General features: G+C 40.6%; 1 pseudogene; it reads left to right on the top strand.

The window, feature by feature from the left end:
• Nucleotides 1-6,449: 6,449 nt before the first annotated feature.
• LOC119571269 lies at nucleotides 6,450-7,488 on the top strand (annotated as a pseudogene).
• The last annotated feature ends 6,315 nt before the right edge of the window (nucleotides 7,489-13,803 follow it).

The following is a 13,803-nucleotide window of genomic DNA, read 5'->3' as shown; positions in this document are numbered from 1 at the left end:
GTAAATGAGATATATATGATATAGAATAGAATAAGATGAGAGTATATATGACAGATATATATATATATATATATATATAGATGAGAAGTATATATATATATATATATATTATATGTATAGATAGATGTGCATAGATAGAGATATAGAGATAGAATATGAGATATAGATATATATATAGATATAATAAATATATATTATAGATAGTATTTTATATATAGATATAGAGTAGATACATAGATAGATAATATGCTATATAAAAAAAAAAATATATATATATATATATATATAGATGATATGAGGCGATAGATAGAGTAGATATATAGAGATATAGATAGATATTATAGATATATGGGAGATATAGATATATCTTTTATTTATTGGAGGTTTTGTATATGTATATCCTATATATATATGATATACTGGATATATATTATAGAGATATATCTATATATAGATAATTATATATATGTTATGTACATGTATATATATATGTATATATATGTATATATATGGTAACTATATATATATATTATATATGTATGTATATAGAGATGGTATATATATGTTATATGTATAATGGATGTATTTATATAGGTGTATATATATTCTAAGTATATGATTGTATATATGTATAGATATGTGGTATGTGTGTATATGTTTTTTATATATATTAATATATATGGGTATATATATGTTCAGCTGAGGAACCAGTCTCATGACCAAGAATGCCGCATTTAAGCACAAAGCGACTATACATACTCAAATTAGTTGCCTTTCTTAACGAGCTACTGCCTGCTTGCTGGTCTGGACTGTTTCTTCCCATGTATAAATACCTAAATACATGCCTTTTTTTAACCATCTGTTTTATCTTATTAATTTCTACAAGACCTTTAAGTCTTTTACTGTGTTTATTTAAAATATCGGAAGCCAGGTGATGTTAATTGTATGCAAATGAGACCAGTGGAATACCTGAATGCCTACACGGAAACAAGTGGGCCGCACTGATTTGCGCTTTGCGAAACAATCGCGCAGTATTTTCTCGCACATATTGTGTTTACACAGGAAAGAAAAATAAAACGAGGTCTGCACGGACACCACCGTGTTTCCTTCTCCTCCCAGCCCAAGGAACCTGTACAGTGACGTACCATATCCGTCACGATCCATACTCACAAAAGATAAGTAGTTGGCTGCTCAGTTTATCCATACACCCACTGTTTTTTGCTGTAGCATGTTTCTTAACGTTCATTCAATAAATTATATTTCTGCAAGTGTCTCCACCAATTTTAGCGTCCACATTAACAGTTTAGCCGGCCATTTTAGTTTTCCTTTACTGCATTGTTACTTTTATATCTTTCGTGATATTTCGTGTTATTTTACTTGCGTGTTTTATTGAATTGGGCTTTGCTTTTATTTCCATTTACAGATTCGGGCCAGGCTTTCATTTCTCTTATATTTAATAAAATATTGTGGACTAAGGCTTTATAAACGAGCTGGCGAATGTCTTACCGCTCGCTACACCCACTACCACTGCCTCGCCACGATACGTTGCTCCGTATTACCTCGACCGAATTAAGAATCTGCCAGTCTGCAACGCATGAGCTCAAAGCCTCACTGAATCAGGACCTTCACGGGGCCATGCTCATGATGTATACAGCTACAGTATACATTCTTAAAATATATTTAGAAAAGGGAAAATTAATATTACAAGGAATAGCATGAGAGACAAGACCACCTTCACAATTGGGGGGCTATAGCGGCGAGATAAGATTATTTATAGTTCCCAGACGCCTCTGTAATGTGCAATATATTTGAATGGTATACTTTCAAACATATTTTAATATATATATATTTATGTGTTTTAGTTGCGCTGCTGTGTATGGATGACCACATGCAGTGACCACTACAATATACTCATGCATGACCTACGCGCGCCCACGGGTAGCCCTCCATCTCAAAACTGTATGTTCTTTTTCTGTTTTGCTAGGTACTACAAGCTCCCTAGTAGATGATGCCGCCAAGACACAAAAGACTATAGGGTTGAATCACCGGGTGGTATGAGCACGGGTGCTGGCCACTCAATTCTGGAAGAGCGTCGCTCTTGTTGCTATCCCGGAGGTACGCGACGATAATGTCGAAAACTTTCCGAAACCTCTCGATGCATGAGGAGATTATGAATGCTGCATAGGTATGAGAGCAGAGTTGAGAGAAGTAAAGACTAAGAATGATAGTTTTGAAGTGGAGCAAGAGGAATGAAAAAGTAGGAATGAAAGGTTAGAAATGAAGCTTGTGAGAAAGAGTTGAAAGAGCACGGAAGAGCGAGTGTTGTAGGGCGCGAAAGTGAAATTGATGTCGAACATAAGGAGTGAAAAAGTCGTTAGAGGGACATAGGGAACAGAGATGTTCATTCGATCAGGAGCCACCACCTCAGATTCAGATCGCGCAAAGGGTTACCCCATGGAGAGGCCGGGTAATTCTACGCATTTACATCCAGCCACAGCATTATAACGATGCCATGCCACCGGGATCATCCCTACACCTGCTCTTACACTTTCCCTATAATGTGCCTATGCTTAAGTCCCCCGCTTATATAGTTAACACATAAAAAAATAAAAAAAAAAATTACAAAAACAACCTTCAAAACAAAAAAACCCCAAAACACGGACTTATTCCGATATTTCGCGTGGTGAAACTTCGCGCAAATAACCCGCTAAGAGAAACCAGACAGCTGAAACCTGGATAGAGCCATGAAAATATGACTCGGCCTAAAACAGAGAGGCAACTTCTCAGAACTGCGAAGGCTCACTGACAGGGTAATGCAGATCTTATGTCACGGTCCTGCTTTTTGATAGTTTGTAAACTGGGGTTCCTTAAAGCTGCATTGCGTAGGAAGTTTCGGGGAACATATAGTCGTCAAGGCTTTTTCAAAGTTGTTTGATAGTCAAAAGATGACACCGGCAGGCCCTCTAGATTAATTACTTCTCTAGAGGGCACAGATATATCAGGGTTATCGTATCACCCGAATTATTGCAATAATGAACAGCTATACGTCGCATGTCCTTCAGGCCGTCCCAACGGCTGAGAGACTTTTAACTATCAAGAGGATGAGCCTCCATCAGTAATAGCTGGTTGCCCAGCGATTATAATAAATAGATGGGCATCTGTTCAATATGACACTAACTCTTCTCAACCTGACACCACGCAGACTAGACAGCAGCAGTTCCCCTTCGGTATGTCAATGTCACACTACACCTAAATGTGCGAGTTTCATAAAAGAGTACTCACAAACCAACACATGAAGTCGTGCAAGTAATAATGCTACTGCATGTTTCAACTGTAGGCCCAGTAAGGGCACAGGCAGCCAAACTGTCCCTTTCCTGTAACGCCGGCACCCGCCCAACCCCGTCGACGTCGGATACTCTTGAGGGGCAATCAGTGCTGAGACCCCAGCAGACTCGCCCTCAGTAACCAGTCCAGGGAGACAATTGTGCCAATTTAATGTCAGTAAAAAACAAAAAAAAAAAAAAACTCCCCTCCAAAAAAAAAAAAAAAAAAAAAAAAAAAAAACAAAAAAAAAACTGGGGCAGGCTCCCCTGTATAGCATTTGTTGACACGGCTCCGAAGTCTCATTGTAAAGCCTTCAGCTTTACAAAGGATGTGTGGATACAAGAAAGTACCCACTAGTAAGACTAACTAGGAGTGTCAGGGGTCCAAGAAGAGCTCATGCGAGGTCAAAACTCAGATTTGACATTTCTCCCAGAGTTATGATTAGTCATAGGCTCTTTGTGCCGAGAATTTAACGTTTTCCAGGTGATATTTTGTGGTATGGACTTGTTAGGACGTGTCAATTTCACACTTTACTCACCAACAGTCCTCCTGCAGCTTATCTTATCATTAATAAGTGTCATTGCCAGTACACTGTGAACAGCGACCACAGTGCATGGCACGTAAGTCTTGTTTCAGTAGCCTAGCGTGTTCACCTCACAGAGCTAGATGACTTCCGCGCTAAGTGATACAGCCACAGCAGGCTCTATTGAAACACAACCATTGCGAACAGACTTGCCATCATTCAAAAAGATCTGGCAGACACTTTCTCGGTGATTCACGTTCATGTTCATGTCATATAACCACAATCCATTCGGGTAAAGCTGCCAAGGTTTGTCAGATGTAGGGTCTCGAGGGATGTACAAGGAGAGACAGTGTTCTGGAATCTCAAGGTGGTACCTACGTTTATGCGTTCCAAACAGTGTTGCAAAATACGCCACAAGGAATGCGATGTTTGGGTCGAATATGGCACGAAAACCCTCAATCTTAAAAATGGTAAGAAGCTAGGTGATGTTTATGGGTGTCAGAAAGAGAGTTGGCAAGTGGATGGTGGTGAGGTTGGCTCTCCTGTCTTTCTGGTCGAGGAATCCCAGGGTTGCCAGGCATCTCACAGGTTGAGGAATCTCTGGTCGAGCCAGATGATTTTGAAGCACCCATCCTTTGCAGAGGGGGAGGGGGTGGAACCTTTTTTTTTTTTTTCCGATTGTGTATGGCCTCTCTGATTTTGGGTATGAGGATGACCATTTCACCATCTTCCTGAGGGTTGACCTCTCTCCATCACACGCCTGTGCAGTAACTCACATGATAGCCAGAAAAATAGTGTAGGTAATAAGAGTGGAGTTTTGTCATCACAAGGAATTCTGATTTAGATCCTTTACTAACTCACCTTCCTATCGAGTCTCGTTCTAAGTTGGCGACGTGTTGTATCAATATCCATTACTTTTTAGTGGGGATAAAACAAGCATCCCCCCCCCCCGTACAGTGCCTGGTGTTCAGCACACCATAATTACCTCTGAAACTAAGCCAATCTTCGCGGCAGGGCGCCTTCACATGCCACTCGCAGGTCATCAGGCAGAGCCTGTGACGAGATCCTAGAGGCTGGAGTAATTGAGCTAGCACATCACCGTGGCTCTCTCCAGTTGGTGCGTTAAAAAGAAAGATGGTTCGTAAGGTTCTGTTGGGACTACAGAAACTGGATTCTGTTACCACACTGACACGTATCCACTTCCTCGCATAGATGAGCGGATAGATGACCTTAATAGCAAATCTGTATTTACATGTTTAGATGCTAGAGGCAGCTTATTGGGAGTGTGGAAGTAAAGGCAGAAAGGACCGGCCTAAAACAGCTTCAGTGGCGGTCATTGTCTTTCCAGTTTAACGCCTAGCCTTTGGCTTTGCAACAGCCACCGTCAACGTTTCAACGTACACTGAATGTTATCCTATCACCTGTCTAGGCGGGCATACTCTTGCTACCGTGATGACATTGTATTATAGTCCTCATTGATCTCTACCTCAAAAATCTGGTGAGGACTCTTGTTTCTCTCTAAAGCTGGTTCAAGCTAAACCTTTCGAAGTGTAACTTTGCCAAAGAACAAGATCCGTTTCCTAGGGTTTGAAGTTTCTTGTGAAGGGTACCCCCGATCCAATCTAAGGTGACATGTATTGCTGAGATGAATGCTCATAAGAAATGTGAAAGGTGTACGACGCTTCCTTGTGCAACCGGCTTTTTCAGGAAGAACATAGAGGATAGGCTACATTAGGCACGCTCCTTGAAACTCGACCCTAAAGAAGGATACAACACTTTGCTTGGGGACAAAGAACAAGAAAAAGCCTTTGAGAGCTTAAAAAGAAAACTAATCCGGCCGCCTCTTTTACGTCAGCCAGAATTTCACCCGCGAATTTGAACTTATAATGACGTAGCCAGATTGCCATTGGTGCTGCATTATTTTCAACGTGATGATACGAGTACCTCATGCCCATTGGGTATTTTCCCGCAAGCTCAGGAATGCAGAATCAAGGTAGCCTGCCATTGAGTTGGAAGCTCTGGCTGTGGAGAGGTGTTAAGGGTATTTGACCCACTATGTTTGGCCGCCGATTTAAGAGTCTTTACAGACCACCAGGCGCTGACATACATTCTTAAGCGCAAGACAAGTCCCCTAGGCTATCAACGTATGCTCACGACCTCTCTCATTATCAGTACGAGTTGTTGTACAAAAATGTGCTGTAAACCTGTACCTGACTTGCTCTCACGGCCCTGTGCGTAGTTGATATCACAAATATGGAGCCTTACAAAACTTGAAGGGAAGCTCAAATGGATGATACGAGTGTGGGCTGAAGTCATTTCGTTACATTTCAGGAGGAATCGTTACCTAAGAAACGGCTACCCCTAGCTCTATCCGAATTTGAATACAGCAGGGGGTAATTTGCTAACACATCAGACACCTCCCAGATCGGACCATCATTCAGCTGGTGGTCTCAGTCTTTAGAGCAATGGCACTTAAGTTGCACAGGAGGCCCCCTTTAGCTGCTCATCCTGGTGTCACCGGGACGTACATGAATCTTAGAAATATGTATTATTTTCCAAATAGGGTTGAAAGAGTCTAGATTGTATGTCCGGGCTTGTGAGAATGCCAACGCGCAGAGGAAACACTCAGAAAGTTCCATTAGAGGGGGTCGGGCTTATCAGCAGCGAGATTCCTAGGAGCGTGTCTCTGCCGAATCACAGATTTGGCGGCTTTCACAAAGGCGTATTCGCTATGTTTTAAACATCATTGATCACCACCCCCCCAGTCGCTTTTTACAGTTGATTCCCCTCAGGAATAAGACATCAGCACACTGTAACAAACTGACCTTGTTAGAACACTGGGGTCACTCTCTTGTCCCACCTCGATATCTACCACAGTAATGGTCCAGAGTTCACTGAGGACTGTTCAGAGGGTTGCCATAAATTTGCAGGTCGACCATCATTAACCATAGCTTATCATCCGCAGAGCAATGGTATGATAGAGCGAACCAATCGCGTAGTGAAGGATGCTTGGCTATGCTGCTGAGAAAGAAACCCGCCGTGGCCCATATTCTTCACGTGCGTATGGCCTCAACTCTTACATCATCGGTCTACGAATGAACAGCCTTTTTCTTATTATTAGGCCGACCCCACAGCACTTTCCATTAACAAACACTAAACCTAATAGAGTTTCGACCATGTTGAAGCCTCTGAAGTTCAGGAGAGTGATGAGAAAGGCAAGAGATTTGCAACAGAAACAGTAAGAGTGCACAGGAAAACATGGGGCCAGGCAGTATAACAAGGGGTCTAGAGTCACTTTCTCTCCAACTATAGGTCCAGTAATGAGACGAAGTCCTTCATCTGTCAGGGATGGGCTCTTGGTTCCCGCTGGGTTGGGCCTTGCCGCATTGTTAGAAACTAGGGCAGTAGCCTTTCCTGCTAGAGGATAGATGCCGCTAAACACGCAACGCCTGCTCAAACAAATGATTTGAAACATGTGTCCCTACCGTTAGAGCTTGACTTCGGAACCTGACGAGCCCGAGCCCGAAGACGAGCCGTTGCCACAAACATCCATATCTTATGGGGAAGAATACTCCCTGGAGAAGAAGTTGCTACTCGGTTCTGTTAGGGTCCATCAGACTGGGCGCCGAGGTCGAAACTGACCACCCAGTGGGACGATGCGGTTAGATTCTCAGTGTATGATGATATCTGAGGATTGTCTTTATATTTGTTTCTTTCATGTTTAGTTCGTCAGACTTTGTAGTTTATTCGTTTTCTTACTTATTATCATTTAATACTTGTATTTCCCTTAGTCATCCCATTTTACCTCAGTTCCATTGTTTTGCTATGCAAAAACTTTTACCTTGCTCCATATTTACCCTTGTCGTTATTTATATTATTCGTGGTTTAATTTCCTGGTTTTACTTTTACATTTATGGTTCAGGGAGTAAATTTCCCTGTAAAGTGAATATTGCTTTTAAATCAGATTTAACTTGCATTTGTAGTTGTGTATATTTACCTATATTTTACTTCGGTTTTATGTTTACTTTTTCTCTATTTGCTTATCTTAGTTTATTTATTGATTTGTTGTCAAATTCTTTCGTTTTTTTTTTTCTTGTTTAAAGCTCTTTTAGTATCTATTTACCAACTGTATTTTTTTCTGTTTATTTTACGGTTTTACGATAGTATCCATGTTTTTCATTTGAAATCAAAGATTTCTAATAAATTCAAGAAATTCATAAAGCTTCACATACATTTAGTTTCAACCAATGTAGAGCAGCCAATAATTGGGTCAAAACTTTTCAGGGAGGGTCCCATGAGCTTTGCCCGGGTAAATACATATATGTCTGCATATATATCAATATATATATATATATAGATATATATAGTATATATAGCTATATAGATATATATATATATATTATATATATATATATATATATATATATATATATATATATATATGCATATATATATATATATATATAGATAATATAATAATATATGTATCATATATATAAAAGATATATATATGATATAAATATATATCTATATATATATAGAAATATTATTTTTTAAAATTTAAAACAAAAAAAAAATTTTTGTTTTTTTTTTTTTTAAAACCCAAATATATATATATATATATATATATATCTATATAGAGATATATCATATATATCTAATATAGGTATGTATGATATTTATATACTATATGATATATATATATTATATAATATCTATATATATATATATATATATGCATATAACAAGATATTATAGAGATATATATATATATCAGTAGACTGATATAGATATATATATATATATATATAGATATATATATATATAGTGAATAGAGATAGATAGATAATAAATATATATACATACAATATATTATATATATATATATATTTCTATATATACATATTATATAAATATATATATATATATAATATAATATATATAGATATATACATATATTATATATATATTATATATATGGATACTATATGAATATAATATATATATATAGCCCGGGCAACGCATCATGGGGAGCCCCTCCTGAAACGTTTGACCCAAATTAGTGGCCTGCTCTAACAGTGGTGAAACTAAATGTATGTGAAAGCTGGATGAAGTTCTGATTATTGAAATCTTTGATGGCCATATGAAAACAGGATATACGTAAAACCGTCAAAATAAAACAGGAAAAAAAATAAGTTGGTAATATATCCTTAAAGAGCTTTAAAACAAGAGAAAAAAAAACGAAAGGGAATGACAACAAGATCAATAAAGAAACTAAGATAAGCAAAAGAGGAAAAAGAACATTTTAAAACCGAAGTAAAATATAGGTAAAATATACAAAATACAAATGCAAGTAAACTGATTTAAAAGCAATATTATCACTTACAAGGAAATTTAATACCATGAACCATAAAATGTATAAAAAACGAAAACCAGGAACTTAAAACCACGAACTTAAATATAAATAAACAGACAAGGGTAAAGGATCAAGGTAAAAGTTTTTGCATAGCAAAACAATGGAACTAGGTAAAAATGGAATGAACTAAGTGGAAAAATACAGTATTAAAAGAGAATAAGTAAGGAAAACGAATAAACTAAAGTCTCTAAACGAACTAAAAAAATGAAAGAAAAACCAAATATATAAAGAACCAATCCTAGATATCATCTACGACGAGAATCTAACAGCATCTGTCACACCAAGCATGGGTGGTCAGTTTCGACTTCGGGCGCCCAGTCTGATGGACCCTAACAGAACCGAGAGTAGCAATTCTTGTCTTCAGGGAGTAGTTTCCCATAGATAGGATGTTGTGGCAACAGGACTCGTCTTCGGGTCGGGATCGTAGGTCCGAAGTCAGCTCTAAAGGAGGGACACATGGTTTCAAATCATTTGTGTGAGCACGGCGTTGCGGTAGGGGCTGCATCTATCCTTCTAGCAGGAAAGCTACTGGCCCTAGTTTTCTCACAATGGGCAAGGCCAAAACCCAGCGGGACAAGAGGCCCATCCCGGACAGATGAAGGAATTCGTCTCATTACTAGGGATGCCTATAAGTTGGAGAGAAAGGACTCTAGACCCCGTGGATCTGCCTGGCCCATGTTTCCGTGCAGCTTAGCTGTTTACTCTTGCCAAATCTCTTGCTTTCTCATACTCTCCTGGAAATTCAGAGGCTCAAACATGGTCAAACTCATTAGTTATTCGTTGTTAAGGAAAGGCAGTGTCGGGCCAATAATAGAAACAGAGGCTGTTCATTGTAGGACCGGTGGCTGGAAGGAGTGGGCCCAGGACGACAGTGAGAGATATTGGGCCAACGGCGTGGTTCTTTTCAGCAAGCATAGCCAAAGCATCTTCACTACGGATTGGTTCGCATCTATCATACCATTGCTCTGCGGATGATAACGCTCATGGTTAAGTGATGGGCGACTGCAAATTATGTTGGCAAACCTCTCTGAAAACAGTCCAGCAGTGAAACTCTGGACATATCTGTGAGTAGATAGCGAGGGTGGCCAAATGAGAGTGGATCTCCAGTGGCTAAAAAGGGCAGTGTTACAGTGGCTGGAGGTCTTATTCCTGAGGGGAATCAAGTGCTAAAAAGCGTCTGTGGTGATCAATGATGTTTAAAAAGAAATTAGCGAAAGCCCTTGGGAAAGCCCAAATCTGTGATATCGGCAGAGACACGCTCCATAGGGAATCTCGCTGCTGATAAGGACTCTATGGACTTTCTGAGTGTTTCCTCTGCGGCCGGTTGGCAATTACACAAGCCCGGACATACAATCTAGATTTCAACATATTGGAAAATAAATACCCATATTCTAAGATTAAGGTTACGTCGGTGAACACCAGGATGAGCAGCTTAAAGGGCCATGTGCAAGCTTAAGGCCATTGCTCTAAGAGACTGAGGGACCACCAGCTGATGAAGTCGAGTATGGGAGGGGTCTGATGTTGTAAATACACCAGCTGTAATTCAAATTCGGATAGAGAGATAGTGGGTACCGTTTCTTAGCGTAAGATTTCCTCCTGAAGGTTACGAAAGAATTCAGCCCACAATGGATCAGCCAATTTGAGCTTACCTAAGTTTTGTAGGCTCCATATTTGTGATATCAAACTACAAACAGGGCAGTGAGAGCAACGTCAGGGTTACATTGGTCACAGCACTTGCTTTGTACAACAACTCGTACTGATAATGAGAGAGGTCGTGAGCATACCGTGACAGCCTATGGGGACTTTGTCTTGCGCGTAAGATGTATGGTTCAGAGGCCACTGTGGTCTGTAAAGATCTTAAAATCGGCCGGCCATAAACATATGGGTCAAATACCCGAACACCCTCTCCACCTCCCAGCGCTCACAAATAATGGCAGGAGATACTTGATTCTGCATTCCTTGAGCTTGGGGAAAAAATACCCAATGGCATGAGGTACTCAGCATAATCACGTTGAAAAAGCAGACACCAATGGCAATCTGGCTAGGCGTCGTGATGAATTTCAAATTCGAGGGTGAAATCGGGCTGAACGTAAAATAGGCGCAGTGAGTAGTTTCTTTTTTAAGATCTCAAAGGCTTTTTCTTCGTTCTGTCCCCAAGAAAGGGTGTATCATCTTTAGAGTCGAGTTCAAGAGCCTGCTAATTGTAGATATCCATCTATGTGCTTCCTGAAAAAAAGCCTGTTGCACAAGGAAGCGTCGTTACACCTTGCAACATTCTAGGAGAATTCATTCTCAGCATAATTGTCAACTTAGATGGATCGGGGGTACCCTTCACCAGAAACTTCAAACCCTAGGAAACGGATCTTGTTCTTGGCAAAGTTAAACTCGAAAGAGTTTTAGCTTGAAACCAGCTTTAGAGAGAAGACCAAGAGTCTCACCACGATGTTTGAGGTGGGCGGAGATCAAATGAGAAACTATAGATTACATGTCATCAAGGTATGCAAGAGTAGCATGCTAGAACAGGGGGATAGGATACATCAGGTACGTTGAACAAGTTGACGGTGCCTGTGCAAGACCAAAGGCAGGCGTTTTTAACAACTGGAAAAGGACGATGACCGTCATTGAAAAGCGTTTAGGCCGTATTCTGGGCCTACTTCCACACTCCAATAAGCTGCTCTAGCAATCCTAAACACTGTAAATACAGATGTGCTATTAAGGCATCGATCAGCTCATCTATGGAGGAAGGGATACGTGTCAGGTGTGGTAACCAGAATTCAAGTTTCTGTAGTCCACACAGAACCTTACCGAACCATCTTTCTTTTTTAAACCAGCACAACTAGGAGAGAGCCACGGTGATGTTGTAGGCTCAATTACTCCAGCCTCTAGCATCCGTCACACTCTTGCCCTGATGACCTGGCGAGTGGCATGTGGATAGCGCCAATGACGCGTAACCAGATTGCTTAGTTCAGAGGTAATTATGATGTGCTGAAAACCAGGCACTGTACGAATGCTTGTTTTATCCCCATAAAAAAGTAATGGAATTGATACAAACACGTCTTCCAACTTAGAACGAGACTCGATAGGAAGGTGAGTTAGTAAAGGATCTAAACTAAGGAAGTCCTTGTGATGGGACAAAACTCCACTTTATTACCTACACTAGTGTCTGGCTTATCCATGTGTAGTTACTGCACAGGCGTGTGATGGAGAGAGGTCAAATCAGGAAGATGGGAAATGGTCATCCTCATACCAAATCATAGAGGCCATAAGCACAATCGAAGTCATCCTCTGCCAAAGGTATGGGTGCTCAAAATCATACTGGCTCGACCAGAGATGCTCAACTGTGCGATGCCTGGCAACCCGGGGATTCTCGACCAGAAGAGGGAGAGCCAACCTCACCACCATCACGGTGCAAACTTCTAGTTATGACACACCATATTAAACATAACCTCAGCTCTTACAACATTTTAATGAGTGAGGGGTTTGCGGCCAATAGTATCGACCCAAATCGCATTTCTTTGTGGCGTGATTTTTTGCACACTGTTTGGACCCATAAACGTAGTACCACCTTGAGATCAGAAACACGGCATCCTCCTGTAACATCCCTAGAGAGACCCTACATTGACAAAACTTGCAGCTTTTACCGGAATGGATGTGGTCGATGAACATGAAAATGACGTGAATCAACCGAGAAAAGTGTCTGCCAGATCTTTTGAATTGGCAAGTCTGTTCGCAATGGTTGTGTTAATAGAGCTGCTGTGGCCTGACACTTAGCGGCTGAAGCATCTAGCTCTGTGCTGCAACAGTCGGCTCTGAAAAAAGACTACGTGCAATGACTGTGTCTCTGTGAAGTGTACTGGCAAATGAAACTTATTAATGATAAGAAAGCTGAAGGAGGACTGGTTATGGTGAGAAAGTGTGAAATGACACGTTCCTAACACGTCCATACCAAGCAAAATATCCCCTGGGAAACGTTAAATTCTCGGACAAAGAAGCCTATGGACTAATCATACTCTGGGAGAATGCAAATTGAGTTTTACCTCGCATGAGGTTCTCTGGGACCCTTGACACTCCTAGATAGTCTTAATAGTTGGTACACTTCTAGATCCACCCACATCCGTTGTAAAGTGAAGGCTTTACAAGGAGACGTCTGAGCCCCAGTTCAACAAAAATGCTAATACAGGGGAGCCACTGAAATTAATTGGCACAATTGTGTGTCTCCCGATGGTTTACTGAGCGAGTCTGCTGGGGTTCTCAGCACGATTGCCCATCAGGAGATCCGACGTCGGACGGCGGGTTGGTCGGTTGCCGGCGTTCAGGAAAGGGACAGTTGGCTGCTCGTGCCCTTGATGCCTACAGTTGAAAACATGCAGTTAGCATTATTAGCCGGCGCGGACATTCATGTTGTGTTGTGAGTACTCAATTTATGAACTAGCACCATTTAGGTTGTAGGTGTTGCCTTGACCTACCGCCGAGGAATGTGCTGTCTAGCTGGCGTGGGTTCCGTTGAGAAGAGTTAGTGTCATATTGACCGATGCCCATT

The sequence above is a fragment of the Penaeus monodon genome, unplaced genomic scaffold (genome assembly GCF_015228065.2).
Source record: "Penaeus monodon isolate SGIC_2016 unplaced genomic scaffold, NSTDA_Pmon_1 PmonScaffold_5708, whole genome shotgun sequence".
Classification (NCBI taxonomy): Eukaryota; Metazoa; Arthropoda; class Malacostraca; order Decapoda; family Penaeidae; genus Penaeus; species Penaeus monodon.
Note: the sequence above shows the minus strand (reverse complement) of the source record. Positions and strands in the feature narration are given on the sequence as shown.